Source organism: Notamacropus eugenii, chromosome 5, assembly GCF_028372415.1.
Source record: "Notamacropus eugenii isolate mMacEug1 chromosome 5, mMacEug1.pri_v2, whole genome shotgun sequence".
Classification (NCBI taxonomy): Eukaryota; Metazoa; Chordata; class Mammalia; order Diprotodontia; family Macropodidae; genus Notamacropus; species Notamacropus eugenii.
In genome coordinates, this window is record NC_092876.1 from 391278866 (window position 1) to 391301135 (window position 22270).

Consider the following 22270-nt stretch of genomic DNA (forward strand, 5'->3'; position numbering starts at 1 on the left):
CGCAAAAGTCAAGTAACTGGTTGGGAAAATGCCCAAAAAAGGGGAAAAAAAAATAAGACCATAGAAGGTTACTTTCTTGGTGAACAGATATCTCCTCCCATCCTTTCAGATGAGGAAGAAAAATGCTTAACATCAGGGAAAAATACAGAAGTCAAGGATTCAGTATCCCAAACATCCAAAATAAATATTTAATGGGCTCAGGCCATGGAAGAGCTCAAAAAGGATGTTGACAATCAAGTTAGAGAGGTGGAGGAAAAACTGAGAAGAGAAATGAGAGAGATGCAAGAAAAGCATGAAAAGCAGGTCAACACCTTGTTAGAGGAGACCCAAAAAAATGCTGAAGAAAATAACACGTTGAAAAATAGGCTAACTCAATTGGCAAAAAAAAGTTCAAAAAGCCAATGAGGAGAAGAATGCTTTAAAAAGCAGAATTAGCCAAATGGAAAAGGAGGTCCAAAAGCTCACTGAAAAAAATAGTACTTTACAAATTAGAATGGAACAGATGGAGGCTAATGACTTTATGAGAAACCAAAAAATCACAAAACAAAACCAAAAGAATGAAAAAATGGAAGATAATGTGAAATATCTCATTGGAAAAGCAACTGACCTGGAAAATATATCCAGGAGAGACAATTTAAAAATTATGGGACTACTTGAAAGCCCTGATCAAAAAAAGAGCCTAGACATAATCTTTCATGAAATTATCAAGGAGAACTGCCCTGATATTCTAGAACAAGAGGGCCAAATAAATATTGAAAGAATCCACTGATCACCTCCTGAAAGAGATCCAAAAAGAGAAACTTCTAGGAACATTGTGGCCAACTTCCAGAGTTCCTGGTCAAGGAGAAAATATTTCAAGCAGCTAGAAAGAAACAATTCAAGTATTGTGGAAATATAATCAGGATAACACAAGATCTAGCAGCTTCCATATTAAGGGATCGAAGTGCATGGAATATGATATTCCAGAAGTCAAAGGAACTAAGACTAAAACCAAGAATCACCTATCCAGCAAAACTTGGTATAATACTTCAGGGGAAAATTGGTCTTTCGGTGTAATAGAGGACTTTCAAGCATTCTTGATGAAAAGACCAGAGCTGAAAAGGAAATTTGACCTTCAAACACAAGAATGAAGAGATGCATGAAAAGGTAGACAGCAAAGAGAAGTCATAAGGGACTTACTAAAGTTGAACTGTTTGCATTCCTACATGGAAAGACAATATTTGTAACTCTTGAAACTTTTCAGTATCTTGGTAGTTGGTGGGATTACACACACACACACACACACACACACACACACACACACACATTCATACGTAGAGAGAGAGAGACATAGAGCACAGAGTGAATTGAATAAGATGGGATCATATCTTTAAAATAAATTAAGGGGTGAGAAAGAAATATATTGGGAGGAGAAAGGGAGAAATGGAATGGGGCAAATTATCTCTCATAAAAGAGGCAAGCAAAAGACTTTTCAGTGGAGGGAAAAAGAGGGGAGGTGAGAGAAAAACATGAAGCTTACTCTCATCACATTCCACTAAAGGAAGGAATAAAATGCACACTCATTTTGGTATGAAAACCTATCTTACAGTACAGGAAAGTGGAGGAGAAGGGGATAAGCTGGGTGGGGGGGATGATGGAAAGGAGGGCAATGGGAGGAGGGAGCAATTTGAAGTCAATACACTTGGGGAGGTACAGGATCAAAAGAGAGAAAAGAAGCAATGTGGAGCAGGTTAGGATGGAGGGAAATATAGTCTTACACAACATGACTATTATGGAAGTCATTTGCAAAACTACACAGATATGTCCTATATTGAATTGCTTGCCTTCCAAAGGGAAGGGGTGGGGAGGGAGGGATGAAGAGAAGTTGGAACTCAAAGTTTTAGGAACAACTCTTGAGTTCTGTTCTTGCTACTAGTAAATAAGAAATACAGGTAAAGGGGTATAGAAAGTTATCTGGTCCTACGGGGCAAAAGAGAAGATGGGGACAAGGGAAGGGGGGGGAATAATAGAAATGAGGGCAGATTGATGATAAGGGCAATTAGAATGCTTGGTGTTTTGGGGTGGGGGGGAACAAATGGGGAAAATATTTGGAACCCAAAATTTTGTGAAACTGAATGTTAAAAGTTAAATAAATAAATTTAAAAAAATAAAAAAAAAGAGACAAGATGGGGACAAGGGAAGGGAAGGATGTTAGAAGAGAGGCAGATCAGTGATAGTGGCAATTACAATGCTTGGCGTTTTGGGGTGGGGGGAGGGAAGATTTGGGGAGAAAATTTGGAACCCAAAATTTTGTTAAAATGAATGCTAAAAGTTAAATAAATAAATTAAAAAAAGAAACAACTAATCCATCCAGTAAGCTGGTATGCCTGCCAAAAAGAATGAATGACAAACTTATGACAATATGAGTGCCACTCACAGGAAAACGCCGTGCTACCATAATCAGTGCCTATGCTTCCACCATGACAAATCCTGATGAATTCAAAGAGAAATTTTATGAAGACCTTGAGGCACTTATTGTCAATGTGCCAAAAGAGGACAAGCTTATAATTCTGGGTGACTTTAATGCTAGAGTAAGCTCAGAATACCAGACTTGGCAGGTATTCCTAGGGAGGAATGGAGTTGGAAACAGCATCACAAGGGTCATTTACTATTGAAGACTCGTACTTCACGTGACCTTGTCATCACCAACACTGTCTTCTGTTTACCTAAAGGCAATACAATTTCATAGATTCACCCTCCCAGAAAACAGTGGCATCTAATAGATTACGTGATTGTGAGGAGAAGAGACAGACAAATGTGAGAGTGAAAAAGGCAATATGTGGTGCAGAGTGCTGGATTGGTCATAGATTTATCTTTTCCAAGTTGAATATTCACATTCATCAAAAGTGCCACCTCCAAGGCAAAATGACTACCAGAGGAACTACTGTCAACGAATTAGAGCTCTTCGCTGAGCACGAAGAGTTTGCTACTGACTTGGAGGGAAAGTTGAGCCAACACACAATTCACAACAGTGGAATAGAAAAGGAATGGGCAGGTCTCAGAGATTTGGTGTACAGCACTGCATTTGCTCATCTAGGCCAGAACTCTTGCAAACACCAAGACTGTTTTTATGAAAATGATGGGAGAATTCAGAAGCTGATAAATGAAAAATGAGAATTCTGCAGAATATACCCACAGGATAGTTCATCCACTTCTAAGAAGGCAGCATTTAATTTCAGCAAAAGCAAAGCACAAGCAAAGCTTAGAGATTTGCACAGTTCGTGGCTCAGTAAGAAGGCTGATAAAAATCAGTTTTCTGCTGATAGTAACAATCCAAAGCGCTTTTATGATTCCCTGAAAGCTATTTATGCACCACAAACCTATTGTGCATCACAATTACTCAGTGCTGATGGAGCCACAATAATTAGTGATAAGAACATGATCCTAGAGAGATGGGCTGAACACTTCCATAATGTTCTCAACAGTCCATCATCAATCAACACTGAGGTCGTTGATCTCAGGTTGAAGTCAATCCTTCCTTGGTTGAACTTCCAACTGAAAAAGAGGTTTTGAAGGTCCTTGGGCTCCTTTCATGTTGCAAAGCACCTGGTGCTGATTCTATTCCAGCTGAGATTTACAAGGTAGGAGGACCATTGTTCACACAAAAGCTGACTGAAATTTTCCAGGTTACATGGCAAGAGGAGGATATTCCCAAGGACTGCAAGGACTCCTCCATTGTCCATCTCTTTAAGGGTAAAGGGAACTGATTTTCCTGTGACAATCACAGGGAGATCTCCCTCTTAGTCATTGCTGACAAAATTGTTTCTAGAGTCCTCTTTAATGGGTTGATCCTTCACCTGGAAGTTGGGCATATACTTGAGAGCCAGTGTTGTTTCAGAAACGGCTGAGGAACTTTTGATATGGTGTTTGCTGTCTGACAACTCTAGCAGAAATGCCAGGACCAGAACAGAGGTTTGTACACAATGTTTGTAGATTTCACCAAGGCCTTTGACACTGTTAGTCATGAGGGCTTATGGAAAATTATGTCAATTTTTTTTTTTTTTTACCCAGAGAAGTTCATCAATATTATACTTCAATTAAATGATGGCGTGTTTGCCTGGGTTCTGAATAATGTACAAAGCTCTCGTGCCTTCCTAGTCGCTAATGAAGTGAAAAAAGATTGTGTGGTTGTTCCCATGCTTTTTAGCATGATGTTTTCAGTCGTATGGACAAATTCTTTCAATGAGGAAGAACACGGCATAAAGGTCAACTACCATACTGATGGTAAGTTCTTCAATTTAAAAAGCCTACAAACCAAGAACAAAGTGTACGGAGTGTTGGTGCATGAGAATAACCTGGCAGAATGATGCACCATACCCTGAAGTCTTTGCTGGAGCTCAACTGCCAAGTATTGAAACTATACATCAGAGAGCACAGCTCTGATTGGTTACGTAAATTGTTTGAATACAAAATATACACTTGTCAAAAAGGCAATTTCAAGGAGAACTTGCATGGGGCAGGGAATCATATGGTGGCCAGAAGAAACTATACAAGGACAATCTCAAGGTCGCTCTCAAGAATTTTGGGTTTGCCTGAGCAATATGTGAGACACTGGCACAGGACCACTCAGCATGGCATTCTCACATAAGAAAAGGTGTTGTGCTCTTTCAGCAAAGCAGAATTGAGGCAGCACTAAGTAAACTCAGGATGGACAAATTTGGGATAACTGCGCCAAATATTCATACGGACTATCTGGGCCCAACCTATGGTAGAGTATTTCGAGCTTGAATTGGTCTGATCAGGTACAGTTGGACAAACTGAAACTTCACTTTAGAATGGTCATGTCATTTTGGTCCTCTTCGAAGATGAAGGACAACAGCCAATCATATTTTGCAGAAAATAATTGAAATCTTTCTTCATAAGGGTCTATTCTTCCCTATTCCTCATATCATATCACTCATATGCCTTCTGCCACTATTTACTCCTTTACTTCTGTGTCATATAATGAGGGGGTCTTACTAAGACTAATACCTCCACTTACACAAACTCTCCCATTCTATACCATCTTTTGCAACAAAACACTACCTCTCTTGTCCCAATCTATCATTTATTTTCAATTTTTCCTTATATTCTGACTCATTCCCTATTGCATAGAAATTTGCTAGAAATATTCCCATGTCTCCCCCTTCCTCGAAAAAAAATCATTTGATTCTTCCATACATAGTAGCTATATCTTGTCTGCTCCTCAAGGCTCTGCTCCTTGATAACTTATCTTGATCGGATGCTTCTGCTTTGCCTCCTTTTACTTTCTTCTTACCCACTTAAAATCCAGCTCCTGACCTCATACATAAAATATAAATTCTCCCGTCAAAGCTATCAGTGACCTCTTACAGAGGGAGAGAGAAAGAGACAAGGGGGGGGAGGCGGGGACAGAGAGAGAGAAGGAGAAGGAGAAGGAGAAGAAGAAGAAGAAAAGGAAGAAGAAGAAGAAGAAGAAGAAGAAGAAGAAGAAGACCACCTTCAGTAAACTCAATATTTATGAGCACAAGGTAGATGAAGTTCCAGGAAAAGTAGTAATGAAGATCATCAGGAGAGACGTAATGTGCTGCAAACCCAAAGAGAAAAGGATATGAAAGAGGCTGAACAAAAGATCAAAGGTTTAGAAAGGTCGAGAAGGAAAAGGATCAAGTAAACACAATTGGATTTGTCAATTGAGATATCATTGTTAAGTTTGGAGATAATACTGTCAGTTGAATGATGAGTTTGGAAGCCAAACTGCAGAAGCTATGAAGGAAGTGAGAGGAGACGAAGTAAAACCACCCATTTTAGATTGTTTCCTCAAAATTTTAACCATACAAGGAAGGAAAGATATGAAATTACAACTATCCGGGATAGATGGGTGAAATGACATTTTTTTCAAGATGGGTAAGATGTACTTATATTTGTAATAAGAGAAACAATAGATGGGGAGGGAGAAATTTAATGTAAGTGATAGACTGAGGATAATGAAGGGGACAGTCTGTTGTACGAGATAGGATCAAATGTTATCAATTAAAAGGGATGAATTTTGCTAAGAAAAAGGTGATCTCTTCATGTGAATCAGAGATGAAAAAGGAGAAAGTGGGAGAAGGAATTTGAGTGATATGAAATAAGGGGGAGAAGAAAAGCAAATGGAATATTAATAAATGGTTTCATTTCTTTCCCCTGTAAATTGTAAGTTAAAGTTAACAAGACTGCTCTTGAATAATACACTTTAGTTCTTACTTGAAAAGTGATTGACAGGAGGTGCAGAATAAGCATACATTTTCAAATATGTCCATAGTTTGTTTGTTTTTTTAATTTGTTTGGTGTGACTATATATTTTTGTTACAAGAGATAGCTTTTATTTGAGTGGAATTGAAGGTGAGAGTCGAGAATGATAAAGAAATTCCAAAAATAAACAAGAAAAAAAGCAACAGCAAAACAATTTCAAATACACAGAGAAATAAAAATGAAAGTCCGGATGTGAGGAGAATCAAATGGGAACAATTTCATTAGTAAAAGTATGAATATAGTATTCATTTTTAAAAAAAGCCTAAAAGGTTCGTGGTTATATAGCATAGCCTTTTTGGCATTTATTTTATAAGTGTTTATATATTTTTTAAAGATTTTCAAATTTTATTTATTTATTTTTAGTTTTCAACATTTATCTCCACAAGATTATGAGTTACAAATTTTCTCCCCATCTCTTCCCTCCCCAACCCAAGACAATATGCACCCTGATTACCTCTTCGTCCAGTCTTCCCCCACTTCTATCACACCCCTCCCTTCCCTTATCTCCATCTCCTCTATTTTCTTGTAGGGAAAGACAGATTTCTATACCCCATTACTTGTATATCTTATTTCCCATTTGAATGCAAAAACAGTTTTTAAAATTCGTTTTTAAAACTTTGACTTTCAACTTCTCCCCTTCTTCCCTCCCCACCCATCCCCACTGAGAAGATAAGCAATTTAACTTAGGTTATATATGTATAGTTATGCAACAGACTTCCATAAAAGTCAAGTTGTGAAAGAGTAACTATTTTCCTCCATGTTATCCTGCACCTCATTTATTCTGTTATCTCTTTTGACCTTGTCCCTCCCCAAAAGTTTCTTCTATTTATCCCCTCCTCCTATTTGCCCTCCCTTCTATCCTCCCCTCCCACCTCGCTTATCCCCTTCTACCCCTACTTTCCTGTAGTGGAAGATAGATTTTCATACCATATTGAGTGTGCATATTATTCCCTCCTTAAGTCAAACCTGATGAGAATAAGCTTCACTTTTTTCTTCTCTCTCTCCCCCCATTCCTCTTCATTGAAAACTATTTTCCTGCCTCTTTTTCCCATTCTATGTCTACCTTTCTCCCCCCAATATATTGCTCTCTCACCTGTTAATTTTGTTTTTTTTAGATATTGTCCCTTCCTATTCAACTCACCCTGTACCCTTTGTCTATATGTATATAATCCCTCCAACTACCTAAATGTTGAGAAAAGTCTCAAGAGTCCCAAATATTATATTTGCATATAGGAATGTAAGCAGTTCAAATTGAGTAAGTCCCCTATGATTTCTCCTTTCTGTTTACCTTTTTATATGTCTGTTGATTCTTGCTTTTGAAAGTCAGATTTTCCTTTCAGCTCTGATATTTTCATCAAGAATGCTTGAAAGTCCTTTGTTTCACTGAATGTTCACTTTTTCCCTTGCAGTATTATACTGAGTTGTGCTGGGTAGGTGATTTTTGGTTTTAATCCAAACTCTCTGAGTTCTGGAATTTCATATTCCAACTCCTGTGATCCCTTAATGTAGAAACTGCTAGATATTTTGTTGTCCTTATTGTATTTCAACAGTACTCACATTATGTCTTTCTGGCTACTTGCAATATTTTCTCATTGACCTAGGAACGCTGATATTTGGCTACAATGTTTCTAGGAGTTTTTCTTTTCGGATCTTTTTCAGGAGACAATTGGTGGATTCTTTCAATATTCATTTTACTCTCCAGTTCTAGAATGTCAGGGAAGTTTTTTTTTTTACAGTTTCATGAAAGGTGATGTCTAGGCTTGTTTTTTATCATTTCAGGTAGTCTCATAATTTTTAAATTGTTTCTCCTTGATGTATTTTCCAGGTAAGTTGTTTTTCCAATGAGACATTTCACATTATCTACCATCTTTTGATTCCTTCGGTTTTGTTTTACAAATTCCTGATTTTTCATAAAGTCAATAGTGTCCATCTGCTCCATTCTAATCTTTAAGGAATTATTTTCTTCGCTTAGATTTTGGATCTTTTTTTCCATCTAGCCAATTTTGCCTTTTAGGGTAGGCTTCTTCTCATTGACTTTTTGGATCTCTTTTGCCGTTTGAGTTAGTCTATTTTTTTTGGTCAGGTGATACTTATTTTTAAAGCATTTACAATATGAACCACAAAATATGTTTTTTTAAAACATTAGCCAACTGAGACACAAATAATGTTTATGTTGTTAACTTCACAAGCTCTTGACCTAATTGTCTCCACAGTATTACCAAGAATTAAAGGACCCTAAGTTATTGTTGTTGGTCTAAAGTCCTATGCCTAATAGTTTAATTTTAGACAGCCTCAGATGTCCCCCTACCCATAATCTGTAATTGAATAGATCTGTTATTAAGCCTACAAACCTTTTGACATAGGAAATTGCCGCCAATAGTAAGGGCATTGCAGGGTTACAATATCTCCCCAACTTCATGTCCATTCCAGGCAGGATTTGATTATTCACTTGCATTCAGTCAGGTTTAAACTTTACCATGTGTCAATGGGGAAATTGAGTCAGGAGAATCCCATCTCATTCCATGCTGAACAACTGCTCCCCTACCCTTGACATCACCTGTATAGTTTATATCAGCATCTCATCAGCTTACTGGCTTCATGGATTGGAGGCTCAGATCTGCTTTCTTGCTACCCATACCTGGAGTTAGAACAGTCACTTAATAGTCCCAAAGCATCTAAAAATGGCAAGTTCCAATAATCAGTTTTCAAATATGATTATAGTTTCACTTTCGCTAAGGAGCATCTTTTGAGGCAAGTCTTACGTGGCTTACATGCCTTTCTATACATGTTCTAGTTCCTGATTCAATGGCAATCATAAAATCAAATTTACCATTAAAACCTTGGCTTTTGCATCAATGCCAAATTTTACCCTAGGTTACCTTCCTCTAGGAAATTTAGACTGAAATTCTTTTCTCCAAACTAAAGATATCATTGATTTATTCTCAGTAATTAATTCAGCCTATTGTATTATTACTAATTGCTTTTACCTCACGTTGTAACATGTTCAATTTTTCTCCCCACCACTCCCTTCCCCCCGCTTCCTAATACCTTGCATTCTGATTCCTCCTTCCCTCAATGTACCCTCCCCTCCATCACACCCCACCCCTCTCCTATCCCCATCTTCTTTCTTTTCTTGCAGGGCAAGATAAATTTCCATACCCTTATCCCTGTAGATCTTCTTTCCTGATTATATGCAATACAAATTCTCAACATTCATTTCTAATACTTTGAATTCCAACTTCTCTCCCTCCCTAGCCCTACTGAGAAGACTAAATATGTGTTGTTTTGCAAAAGACTTCCATAATAATCATGTTGTGTAATTCTAATTATATTGCCCTCTGACCTACACTATCTCCCCTTATGTTCACCCCTACAATTGACCTTGTCCCTTCTTGAAAGTGTTTATTTCTAGTGACTCTCTTCTCCCATTTTCCCTCCCTTGTAACATTCCCCTCTTTCCACTTGTCGCCTCTTCTCCTCCTCTCCTGTGGTGTGACATAAATTTTCATATCAAATTTAGTGAGCATGGTATTCCCTCCTTCAGCCACACGTGGGGAGAGTAGCTTTATTTTTCCCTCTCTCCCCTTCTCCCTTATCTGCTCCACTGAATAAGGTTTTTCTTATCTCTTTTATGAGCTATAGCCTATCCCATTCCATTACTCCCTTTCTCTTCCCGGAATTTTCCTCCTTCACCTCTTAATTTTTATTTTATTTTATTTTATGTTTTGTGTGAATATTGCCTCTTCTGATACAACATACCTTATACTCTCTATCTTTCTGTGTGTATGTGTGTGTATGTGTGTGTGTGTGTGTATGCACAATCTCTCCAAATACCTAAATACTGACAAAAGATTCAAGAATTAAAAATATTTTCTTTCCATGTAGTAATGTAAACAGTTCAGCTTTACAGGGTCTTCTATGATTTTTCTTTTCTGTTTACCTTTTCATGCTTCTCTTGATTCTTGTCATGGGTAGTCAAGTTTTTAAATACATATCTGATCTTTTCCTCAACATGAATTCTTGAAAATCGTCTATATCACTGAATGACCATTTTTCCCCTTGAAGTATTATATTACGATTTGCTAGGTAGGTGATTCTTGGTTTCAATCCCAGTTCTTTGACTTCTGAAATATTCCCCTCCAAGCCCCTAGATCCTTTAATGTTGAAGCTGCCAGATCCTGTGTTATCCTGATTGTATTTCCACAGTACTCAAATTGTTTCTTTCCAGCTGCTTATAGTACTTTCTCCTTGATCTGGGAACTCTGAAATTTGGCCACAATATTCCTAGGAGTTTCTCTGTTAGGCTTTCTCGCATCACTCTCATTTCTCTTCCCAATTTTTGCTCTACTTCTCTTACTTCATTTTCAAAATCCTTTTCCAGTTCTTCCATGGCCTGAGACCAATTCATATTTTTGTTGGAGTCTTTGAATGTATGACCTTGGATCTTATTTTCTTCTTTCTGCATGTTTTGGTTTTCTTTGTCACCAAAGTAAGATTCTTTTTTGAAGTTTTACCACTTCCCCTGCTTTTCATTTCACTTTTGAACTCATTGTCAAGGTAGTTCTCTGCTTCCAGTAAGGGTTGGGGTGTGTATTGTCAGCTATTCAATTCTCCCAAAATCTGTGAGCCAAGAGATCCAGAAAGAGTGACTGCAGCTCTCTCTGCTGCTGCCGTGAGTGCTGTGGGTTCCTCTGTCCCCTCCCTCCTCTGCTTTCCTGGGACTGGGACCAGATCAATCCACTCTCCTTCACTGGTCCCACAAGATTTTTCCACTGACTTTCCAGTTTGTCCTAGGCGTTTTGAGGTCCTGAAGTCTGGAAACCACCACAGGTGTGAGAGATTCACTCTCTTCAAAGCCTGCTTAGGTTCTGCTGTGCTGGAGGCACAGTCCACCCTGAACCGAGCCCTGCAACATGCATAGTGTGATAGACACTTCCCAGCGACCTTCCAATCTATCTCGGGCTAGATATTTGCTTCACTCCATTATTTTGTGGGTTCTGCATCTCCCGAATTTGTTTAGAGGATGTTTTTGCAGATATTTGGTTGTGTTTAGCAGAAGGGCTTTAAGAAGTCAGTGCTGTTATTCAGTCATCTTGGCTCTGCTTCTGAGTTTTTTTCATTGTTGGTGTTTATTAAATTTGTAGTATTTTTGATAAAAAAAAATACTATTCGTCTTATTTATGCTTTCCCAATAACATCTATTCTGTTTCTGTACCCTAAGCTTAGCCATCCTCCTTCAATTCCATCTCTAGGAAGAATCAAGGAGAATCTTATTAAACTGTAAGTTCTGATTAGGGAGACCATACCTTTCTAAACTTGTCACTTCCCTTGCACTTAGAAAAGTTCCCTTAATTAATCAATGTTTAATAAATATCAGTTGAGGTTGAATTGATTTAATCAAAAATCACACACAAAATCGTGCCTCCCAAATGCAAGGGAACTAGCATTTTGTTGACTAGAAAATCATATAAATCTTGAATGACTCCATAGAGTAAAATGTTAATATCTCAGGAATTGCAGTCTGGGATGTTCAGAAAGCCCCTGGATTCTACCTTGTCCAGTCCCAAAGTGAACTTTATAATAGAGCTGGCAAATACGCATCTGAACTTTACTTAAAAACATATAATTGGAAGTCCCTACTAAGGAAGTCAATTCCACAGTTCTATGCTTTAATTGTTTGGAAAATTTTCTTTATATTAAGTCCCAGTTCACTTTCTTTGTGGCTTCTGCCTATTTATTCTAGGGTTTACCTCTAAAGGTAAGTCACTATCCTTAATTTATCCTGCCTTTTGTTTAAGCTACTTATATCCTATGGCTGACTAATAAAGCTACATGAACTTGTTGCTATGCATAAAGTATTATTTTCAGAAATGAAACAGAACATCATGAAATTATAATGGTAGATTGTTCTCAAAGGGGTAAAGCAAGAACAATGGCTAGATGTAGCAAAGGGGCAAAAGTTGGTTTGATCTCAAGAAAAAAAGTCCACTCAAATATATGAAACTTCTCCTAAGAACTTCTTTTGCAGTATCCTATAAAATTTCATAGTTTGTCTCATTATTGTCATTCTCTTGAATGAAGTTGTTCATTGTTTCTGTAATTCATTGTTTAACCCACTCATTCTTTCGGATTAGATTGTTTAGTTTCCAATTAGTTTTTGGGTTATGTTTTCATGGCCTTTGATTACGTATAAGTTTTATTACATTATGATCATAGAAGGATGTACTGACTATCTCTGTCTTTCTCCACTGGATTGTGAGGTTCTTCTGGCCTAGTGCGTGGTCAGTTTTTGTATATGTGTCATGTACCACTGAGAAAATGGTATATTACTTTCTATCCCCATTCAGTTTTCTCTAGAGGTCTATCATATCTACCTAATCCAGAATTCTATTCAACTCCCTATCTTCTTTCTTATTTGTTTTGAGGTTAGATTTATCAAGTTCATAACGGGGGAGGTTTAGGTATCCCACTAGTATATGTTTGCTGTCTATTTCTTCCTGTAACTCTCTTAACTTTCCTCTGAGAATTTGAATGCTATTCCACTTTTAGCATATATATTTAGTAATGAAATTACTTCCTTGTCTATGGTGCCTTTTAGCAGGATATTGTTTCCTCCCTTATATCTTTTGAGTAGATCTATTTCTCTTTTTGCTTTGTCTGAGATTAGAATTACTGCCCCTGCTTTTTTTACTTTAAAGGAAGCACAAAATATTCTACTCCAACCTTTTAACTTTATCCTATGTGCATCTCTCAGTTTTAAATATTTTTTTGTAAACTACATATTGTAGGATTATTGTTTTTATTCCATTCTGCTATCCTTCTCTATTTTATGAGAGTGTTCATCCCATTCACATTCATAGTTATGATTACTATCTGTGTCTTTCCCTCCATCCTCTGTCCCCTTGTTTATGCTTTTAGTTCTCCCTTCTCCCTTCCCCTCTACAGTAGAGTTTTAATTTTTGACCACCTCTGCCCTGCTCTCCTTCTCCTCCTTCAGCCACCTTCCTTTTTAATGTCCTCTTCCCTTACTACTTCTTCCTTCCCTTTTAGTGTGCCTTCCCTTTTCTTTTCTCCTTACTCTCCTACTGCCTTTAGAACTAATTGTGTTTTTATACTTAATTGAGTTTGTTCTACTGTCCTTGAATCCAATCAAATTAGTGTACCTCTCAAACAGTGCTCATCTCCCTCCCTTCTTTCCCTCTACTATAATAAATTTCTGTGCTTCTTCCTGCAATGGAATCCATTTTTTTCCTGCCTCTTCTTTTCCACATCTCCCATTACAATCCCTTAAATCACATTTGCTATCATCACATCATTTAATTTTTACCCACCTCCTCTATATATGTATATCCTTTTTATATGTCATAATAAATATATATTTTTCAAGATTAATAAGTATTATCTTCACTTATAGTGTTGTAAACAGTTTGCCCATACTGTGCAACAAGTTTTTTTTTTTTAATTATTCGTCCTCTTCACCTTTGTATACCTCTCTTGAGACCTGTGTTTGAAGATTAAATTTTCTATTAAACTCTGGTCTTTTCATCAGAAAGACCTAGAATCTCTTATTTCACTGAATGTCCATTTCCTTGCCTGAAATATTATGCTCAACTTTGCTGGGTAATTAATTGTTGATTGTAGTCCCTGCTTCTTTGCCTTACAGAATACCGTATTCCAATTCCTTTATCTTTTAATGTAAAAGATCCAAGGTCCTCTGTGATCCTGACTTTAGCTCCTCGATATTTGAATTTTATCTTTTTGACTGTCTGAAGGATTTTCTCCATCATTTCATAGTTCTGGAATTTGGCCATGACATTCTTTGGTGTTTTTAGTTTAGAGTCCCTTTCAAGAAGTGCCCAGTGGACTCTTTGGATGACTATTTTTGCCCTTTGGGTCTACGACTTCTGGGTAATTCTCCTTGATGACATCTTGGAAGATATTGTCCAAGGTTTTTTTTTGTTTGTTTGTTTGTTTGTTTTTTCAGTGTGGCTTTCTGGTAAACCAATGATCCTTAAATTTTCTCTTCTATACCTGTTTTTGAGGTCAATTGTTTTTCAAATTAGATATTTTCCATTTTCTTTATTGTTTTATTTTTTGGCTTCTGTTTGACTGATTCTTGATGTCTCATAGATTCATTAGCTTCTACTTGCCCGATTCTATTTTTTGTCATATTGTTTTCTACAGTCAACTTTTGCATCTCCATTTCTATCTGTCCAGCTGTTCCTTTAAAGGAGTTATTTTCACCACTTAGGTTTTGTACTTAATTTTCCATTTGTCCAATTTTCTTTTTTAAGGAGCTATTCTCTTCAGTGAATATTTTCTTCATATTTTAAAAATCATAGCCCAGTATGTGTTTTATTTCTGCAATTTGGATTTTAAAATCCTTCCAGAGTTCTTCCAAGAAGGCTCTTTGTTTTCATATTCCCTTCTGAAATTTCTAATGGGAGTACAATCTCAATGCTGACCTCTTTGGAACTTCTGTTTTGGTCCTTGACCCCATGGAAATATTCTATGGTCTTTTCTTTCCTGTTTTGATTCTTACTCATGGTAATAACACTTTTCCTGGCTTTTTATGTAGATCTCTGAGTCTGTGGCACAGCAAGCTCTGTCCCACAGTTCTTCTGCCTAAAACAATAGGCTTTGTGTATTGTGGCCTCTGGTTCTTTCAGCTAGAAACTAAAATGCTGCAGCTCACCTGGTGCTGAGCTGGCTGCTGTTTGAAAGCAAAGGTAAGGTGAGGTCTTTTGGGGTTATCCGTGCAGTTACGCTGGAGCTAGCTCCTTAACTGTGGGGGATGTGTGGTATGAATACCAGAGGCTCCTCTGCTGAGCTAGAATTTAGCAAGCTCATCTGTCTTCCCTAGTGTCTTCCTGATTCCACTGGAGTGCTGAGGCACTCTGGGGGTCCTGGTGTTGGCAGTTGCTGGCTTCAACCCCTGGGGTTCAAGATCTTCTCCCAGTTTGTTGAGGTGTGGCTGTCTGGGACAGTTCTGATCTTGCACTGGTCGCTTTTGACCACAGCCAGAGGAATCTTCCTTGGTGATCTTAACAGCTTCAGGGGCAGAGAGTCTGTTGACTGCTTTTGCTGTTCCCCCTCCTCCAGGGTTTTTCCTGGAGAGATATTCTCTAGTTTCATCAATGTCAGCAAGGGGAGGGAGATAGCAATTACCAATCATTCCCCCATCTTGTATCCTACAGATAATTATTTTCTACAGCTAGAAATAATAATATCAAAATTCACCTGGAAGATCAAAAGGTCCAGAATATCAAGGGATCTAATGAAAGGGAATGTTAGGGAAGGTGGGCTATCTCTACCAGATCTCAAATTGTATTATAAAGCAGCAATTATCAAAACTACTTGATATTGGCTAAGAAACAGAAGGGTAGACCAGTGGAATAAGTTAGCTAATCAAGATATAGTAGTCAATGAATATAGGAATCTACTGTTTGATAAATCCAAGGACTCCAGGTTCTGGGATAAGAACTCACTGTTGGACAAAAATTGCTGGGAAAACGGGATAACAGTGTGGCAGAAACTAGGCATCGACTAATGCCTGACACAGTCCACAAGAGTATAATCCAAATGGGTTCAAGGTCTAGGTATAAAGATCGATACCATAAACTAATTAGTGAAGCAAGAAATAGTGTATTTATCAGATTTGTGAAGAAGGGAAGAATTTGTGACTAAACAAGCCATAGATAACATTATGAAGTTCAAAATGGATAATTTTGAGTACATTAAATTGAAAAATTTTTGCAGAAACCAATCCAATGCAAGAAAGATTAGGAGGGAAGGAAAAAACTGGGAAAGAATTTTTACACCTCATATCTGTAATATAGGCCTCCTTTCTAAAACATATAGAGAACTGAGTCAAATGTACAAGAATACAAATCATTGTCCAATTGTTAAAAGGTCAAAGGCTATGAACAGGCAGCTTTCAGAGCAAGAAATTAAAGCTATCTATGGTCATCTGAAAAAATGCTCTAAATTGCTATTGACTAGAGAGATGCAAATCAAAACATCCTTGAGACACCTATCAGATTGGCTAACGATAGAAGTAGATGGTGATAAATGTTGGAGAAGATGTGGGAGAGTTGTAACACTAATTCATTTTTTGTGGAGCTGTGAGCTGATTCAACCTTTATGGAGAGCAATTTAGATCTACGCCTAAAGGTCTGCCAAAATGTGCATACCCTTTACCCAGCAATACTGCTTCTAAGACTGTTTCCCCAAGAGATAATAAAAATAGTGAAGGGGTGCATATATACAAAAAATATTTACAGCAGCGCTCTTTGTGGTGGCCATAAACTGGAAATCAAGGGGATGTCCATCAATGGGGGAATGGCTGAATAAATTTTGGCATATGAATATGATGGAATACTATTGTGCTATAAGAAATGATGAACAGGAAGATTTCAGAGAGGCCTGGAAAGAGTTGTATGAACTGATGCTGAGTGAAAGGAGCAGAACCAGGAAAACTTTGTATGCAACAACTACTGTGTGTGAGGAGTTTTTCTGGCAAACTTGGAACTTCATTGTAATTCAAGGACTTAAAAAATTTCCAGTGATCTCTTAAAGCAAAATGCTTTCCACATCCAGAGAAAGAACTATGGAATTCGATATCAGAATGTAGCAGATCATTTTTTTTTTGTATTATGTTTTGATTTTTTCAGTGATTTCTACCATTCATTTTCTTTGTTCTATGCAGCATGACTAAGGTGAAAATAGGTTTAGTGGGAATCTATTTGTAGAATATATATAAAATTGTATGCTGTCTCAGGGAAAGAGAGGGGAGGGAGTGTAGAAGGAAGGTGAGGGTGGGGGAAAAAATCTAAGCCATATGGAAGTGATTGTGGAACATTGAAAATAAAAGAAATAATAATAAGTGACAAAATAAATAAATAAATAAAAACTTTAAAAGAAAATAGATGCTTTCCAGGTCCTCCTTTCTGATTTTGGTTTTCAAGAAACCCAATGATTCTGATAATGTTTCTCCTGGGTCTATTATCCAGGAATTTGTTTTTCCCATGCGGTATTTTACATTTTCTTCCATATTTTTTCATTCTTTTGTATTTGTTTAATTCTTGATGTCTCATAGAGTCATAACCTTCTACTTGCCCATTCTAACTTTTACAGAAAAGTTTTCTTCTATTTTCTTTTATACCTTCTTTTCCATTTGGTCAACTATATCTTTAAGTTGTTTCCTTCAGTGAATTTTTTGTATCTCCTTCTCCACTTGGCCAATTCTACTCTTGAAGCAGTTTTCCAAGCTCTTAATACTTTCCCCCCCATAATTCTCTTGCATCATTTTCAGTTCTTTTCCCATCTTTTTCTTCTATCTTTCATAGATGATTTTAAAACTCCTTGATGAGCTCTTCCATGAGTTCTTTCTGGGCTTGAGACCACTTCTCCTTTTTGTTTTGGGTTTTGCCAATAAATGTTTTGACATTGCTGTCCTATTCTGTGTTTATATCTTCATCTTCCTTGTAACCATAACTTTCTATGGTCATATTCTTTTTATTGTTTTTGTTCTTTTTTGAACATTTTTTGCCTTTTTTTCTTTCTTTTAAATTTGAGCTCTGAACTCATGATGGAAGGGGCAGTAAGTCATGCTTCTTGTGCCAATGGTTATAGTCCATGCTGTTTACCTGATGTTACTCTAAGGCCCCATGGTGACCCTCATGTGCAATGTTGTGCTGAAGGTGTGAGGTGGTTACTGGCTGGTGCTTCTGAAGATTGTAGAGGTCCTTCAGCTTACTTAATACTGAACTAGGGTCCCACTGGTGGTGTCCAGTATGTGCCAAAATCCATTCTGTGACTTCTTTGTTTCCCTGGGACTACACTGAATCACGTGGATGTCTGGGCTAATTTCTCATCTTATTGGACAATGCCTATTTTCCCAGGGCTACAATAAAGTGTGTAGTTCTTAGAGCTGAAGTCTTCCCAGTCCAGTCTATTCTTTAAGATCTCCAAGATCTGCTCTCTCCCTCTGAAAATAAATGTTCTCAAATCTCTAAATCATTCTTACATTTAAAAAAACTCATTTTTTTAAACTGAGGATCAAATAATTAGAGATGTAATGGATCTCAGAGATCATGAAGGATAAATTAAGTAATTTGACATATGAAGATATTGGGACCATTTGGAAATAAATTACTCGAGGTTATATAAGTAGTCAGTAGCAAATAAAATACTTGATTCTAATCCCTCTCACTACTAATAAGAGAAGTGCTTCTAAATTATATACTAACTCTCCAGACGGAAAAAAAAATGTATATGCAACTCAGTTTTAAATTTGATCTGCAATTTTAACATTTTCTCCATCACTTTGTTATCTCTAAATTATTAAGAAAACAATAAATTAAGAGATAATTTGTGATACTTGATAATTTCTGAGTTTAAATATTCATCTTGAAACTTTGTGTGAGCAGGCTCCATCACTCCTTTGGTCTTAACTCAGTGTCCTTTACATTGTATCATACTTCCCTAAAACGTATGAGGTAAGCATTCAGAATATGTTTAATATATATTGTTTTGGACCACGATAAAATTGTTCTGCAATAAGACATAAAGTGAACTTAAGTTAGTCAACAGATCTGGTTCAAACTCACACTATGTAACCTACTACTAGTGCATCCTTTGAAATATGGCCTCGTTTCTCTGGGCTTAATTTTGCTCATGTATAAAATAAAATCGTTATATTTGATGACCTCTGAATACCCTTCTAGTGATAAATCTATGACATTATGATCCCATAGAAAAAATATTCAATGAAAACCTGCTTATTTGAAGTAAAATATTATAGTAATCAAATTGTTTTTTGACAACTTTCTGTCAAACGCACACTTCTTTTGGTGTTTTGCTCTATTTTACTACTTGGCACAAGTAAGAATTGATTATGAATTTCAAACACTTTAAGGATGTGAAGAGGTCATGGGATGGTTCAGTCAATAAGCACTTTTTAAATCCTTACAATGTTAAAAGTTTAAAAGCACACTGGTACAAATTGAAGAGCAGAAGTCATTAACTTTAGAGTACAAAAAAAGGCATAAGAATGTTTTTACTCCCAAAATGTTAATAACCCAAGAGAGTGGACTAGTATAAACAGTAGAAGTTTTAATAACATATATTTTTGCACTACTACAGACAATGAATGCATGAAAGCAGTTAAGGGAAATATAGCCTCAGGGAACTTTATTTCTTCTTTTTCCCCAGATATTTAGGTGTCTATATAAAAGATTTTTTTAATATGACCAAGGTTGAGAGGACATAAATGACACAGAGATCTTGAAAAATATCACCCAGGGCAAACATTGGTTTTAAGAAAAGCGTGAATATGATTCCAACAAATGAAATGCAACCTCACCCTGTCTTACTTTCTAATATGTTTAAAAAAGAATAAGAATCACAGTTTGAGAAGGGTAAATGGAGGGTGCCAGTGATTAGATGATTAACATAAAACCTCATCTTTTCCTATTATCATCTTTGAGTTCCAAGAGGGTAGTTGTGATTGAACTGGGGAAAAAAAGATGTGGTGGGTAGAATAAACAACACCAACAACAAATTTTATAACATAAGTGAGTAATGATGAATCTTTTTTTTACCCTTGCTAAGTAAGAATAGTCTGTTAAATTAATTTAAACTACACTAAAATTGGGGAGGGTGAAGCAAAGAACTCAAAACTTATAAAACCAAGGGCCAGGTAATATTTTGGGGCTTAATTGGAGAGAAATCAATATATAACATCGTTTATTTCTTTTAAAAATTATTTATTTAAACGTTGTTCTTTTAATTTTGATTCCAACTTATCTCCCTTAACTCTTGTCCCTCCTCTACCAAATGCAAGCAACATGATAATGATTAGATATGTGAAATTACATGACATATTTCCATAATTGCCATGTTGCAAAATAAATAAATGAAATAAAGAGTAAGAACCGTAAAGAAAGTGAAAATTTTATGTTTCATTCTGCACTTAGAATTTTTTAGTTCTCTTTCTGCAGACGGATAACAAACTTATTTTTGATACTTTGGAACTGTCAGATCAATATATGCATTAGAGTAACTAAGTCTTTCATAGTTGATCATCCTTACACTACTGAAATAACTGTATACTATATTCTTCAGATTCTGCTCATTTGATTTTGCATCATTTCATAAAAGTCTTTACAGGTTTTTCTGAAACCATCCTGCCTTTCATTTCTGAGCGCAGTGACATTCCATCACAAGTATATGTGACAACTTATTTAGATATAACTCAAGTGAGGGAAATCCCTTCAGTCTTTAGTTGTTTGCCACCACACACACACACACACACACATTCTCACACACACACACAGAGACATACACACAGCTGTTATAAATATTTTGAACATTTGAGTACTTTTCCCTTTCTGTCACCTCTTTGGGATATAGGCCTAGTATCAGTAACACTGGATAACACTGGATGCACAGTTTGATTGCTCTTTTTTTTTTCTCCAGAATGGTTGAACTAGTTCACAACTCCACCAAAAGTGCATTATTTTTCAGCAACCTTTCCAGCATTTATCATTTTCCTTTTTTTCATATTAGATAATCTGAGTCTGAGATAGCACATGAGAGTTGTTTTAATTTTCATTTCTCTAATCAATTGTTATCTAGAAGATTTTTTGATGGAATTACTTTTGACTGATTTTTTCTGAAAACTGTGTACTCATATCTTTGGACTATTTAACAATTGGGGAGTGGGTTTTTATATTTTTAGAAAGATAACTTAGTTCCCTATATATCTGAGAGATGAATGTTGTTTCCTTCTTTCTTTCTAATTTTGGCTACATTCACTTTGTTTTGAAAAAAATGATTCAATAATTCAAAAAATAACAATAATTTTAAATTATCCATTTTACTTCCTATGATCATCTTTCTCATTCAGTCATAAACTCTTCACTTATCCATAGATGTGGAGTAATTTTTTTCAATGATATCCTAATTTGCTTATGGTGTCAGCCTTTATGTCTATAACATACGCACTTTGACCTTGTCTTGGCATGTATTGTAAGATATTGATCTCTACCTAGTTTCTGCCAAACTATTTTCTATATTTCCCAGGAATTTTTTCTCATTGTTTTTACCTCAAAAGCTTAGATCTTTGGTTTTTTCAAACATTAGATTAGTAGGGTCATATACTATTATGAAATGAGTAACTAATCTAAAAACTCTATTTCTTAAGCAATACCATATTGTTTTGGCGACGACAATTAAGTTTGAAATCTGTTACTACGAGGCTACCTTTCATCACATTTTTTTTTCTGTTTCCCTTCATCTTTATTACCTTTTGTTCTTCAAGATGAATTTTGATATTTTTCAAGCTTTATAGAATTGTTCTTTGTTAGTTTGATTCATATGGCACTTCAACACGTGAATTAATTTAGGTACAAGTTTTTTTTATTATATTTGCTTAGCTTATCCATGAGCAATTAATGCTTCTCCAGTTTAAATTTGTCTTTATTTGTGTGGAGTGTTTTTGTAATCATACTTATATAATTCCTGGGTTTATCTTGCCAGGTAGACTCTTAACTATTTTGTAATATATGCAGTAACTATAAATGGAATTTATCTATTTTTTTCCTGCTAGGTTTTGTTATATATACACATACACATGCACACACACTTACACATATACATGTATATGTACATATATGTGTACATATATGCATCTATACACACATATACATAAACACTTTGTGCGTATGCATATACTGACTTATATGGATTTATTTTATATCCTGAATTTATTTTTTGCTAAAGTTATAATTTCAACTTTTTTTTATTGATTTGCTAGGTTCCTCTAAGAATACTATTTGTCAGGAACCCCAATCCCTTGTGATTGCAAAAAAAAAATGACATTGTTAAAGTGTTGCTGCTCTTAATAACCCCTTATTCCTTGTCAATATAGAACTCATTACTTGCCTGGAGCTGAGTGGATATGGGAAATGGAGTT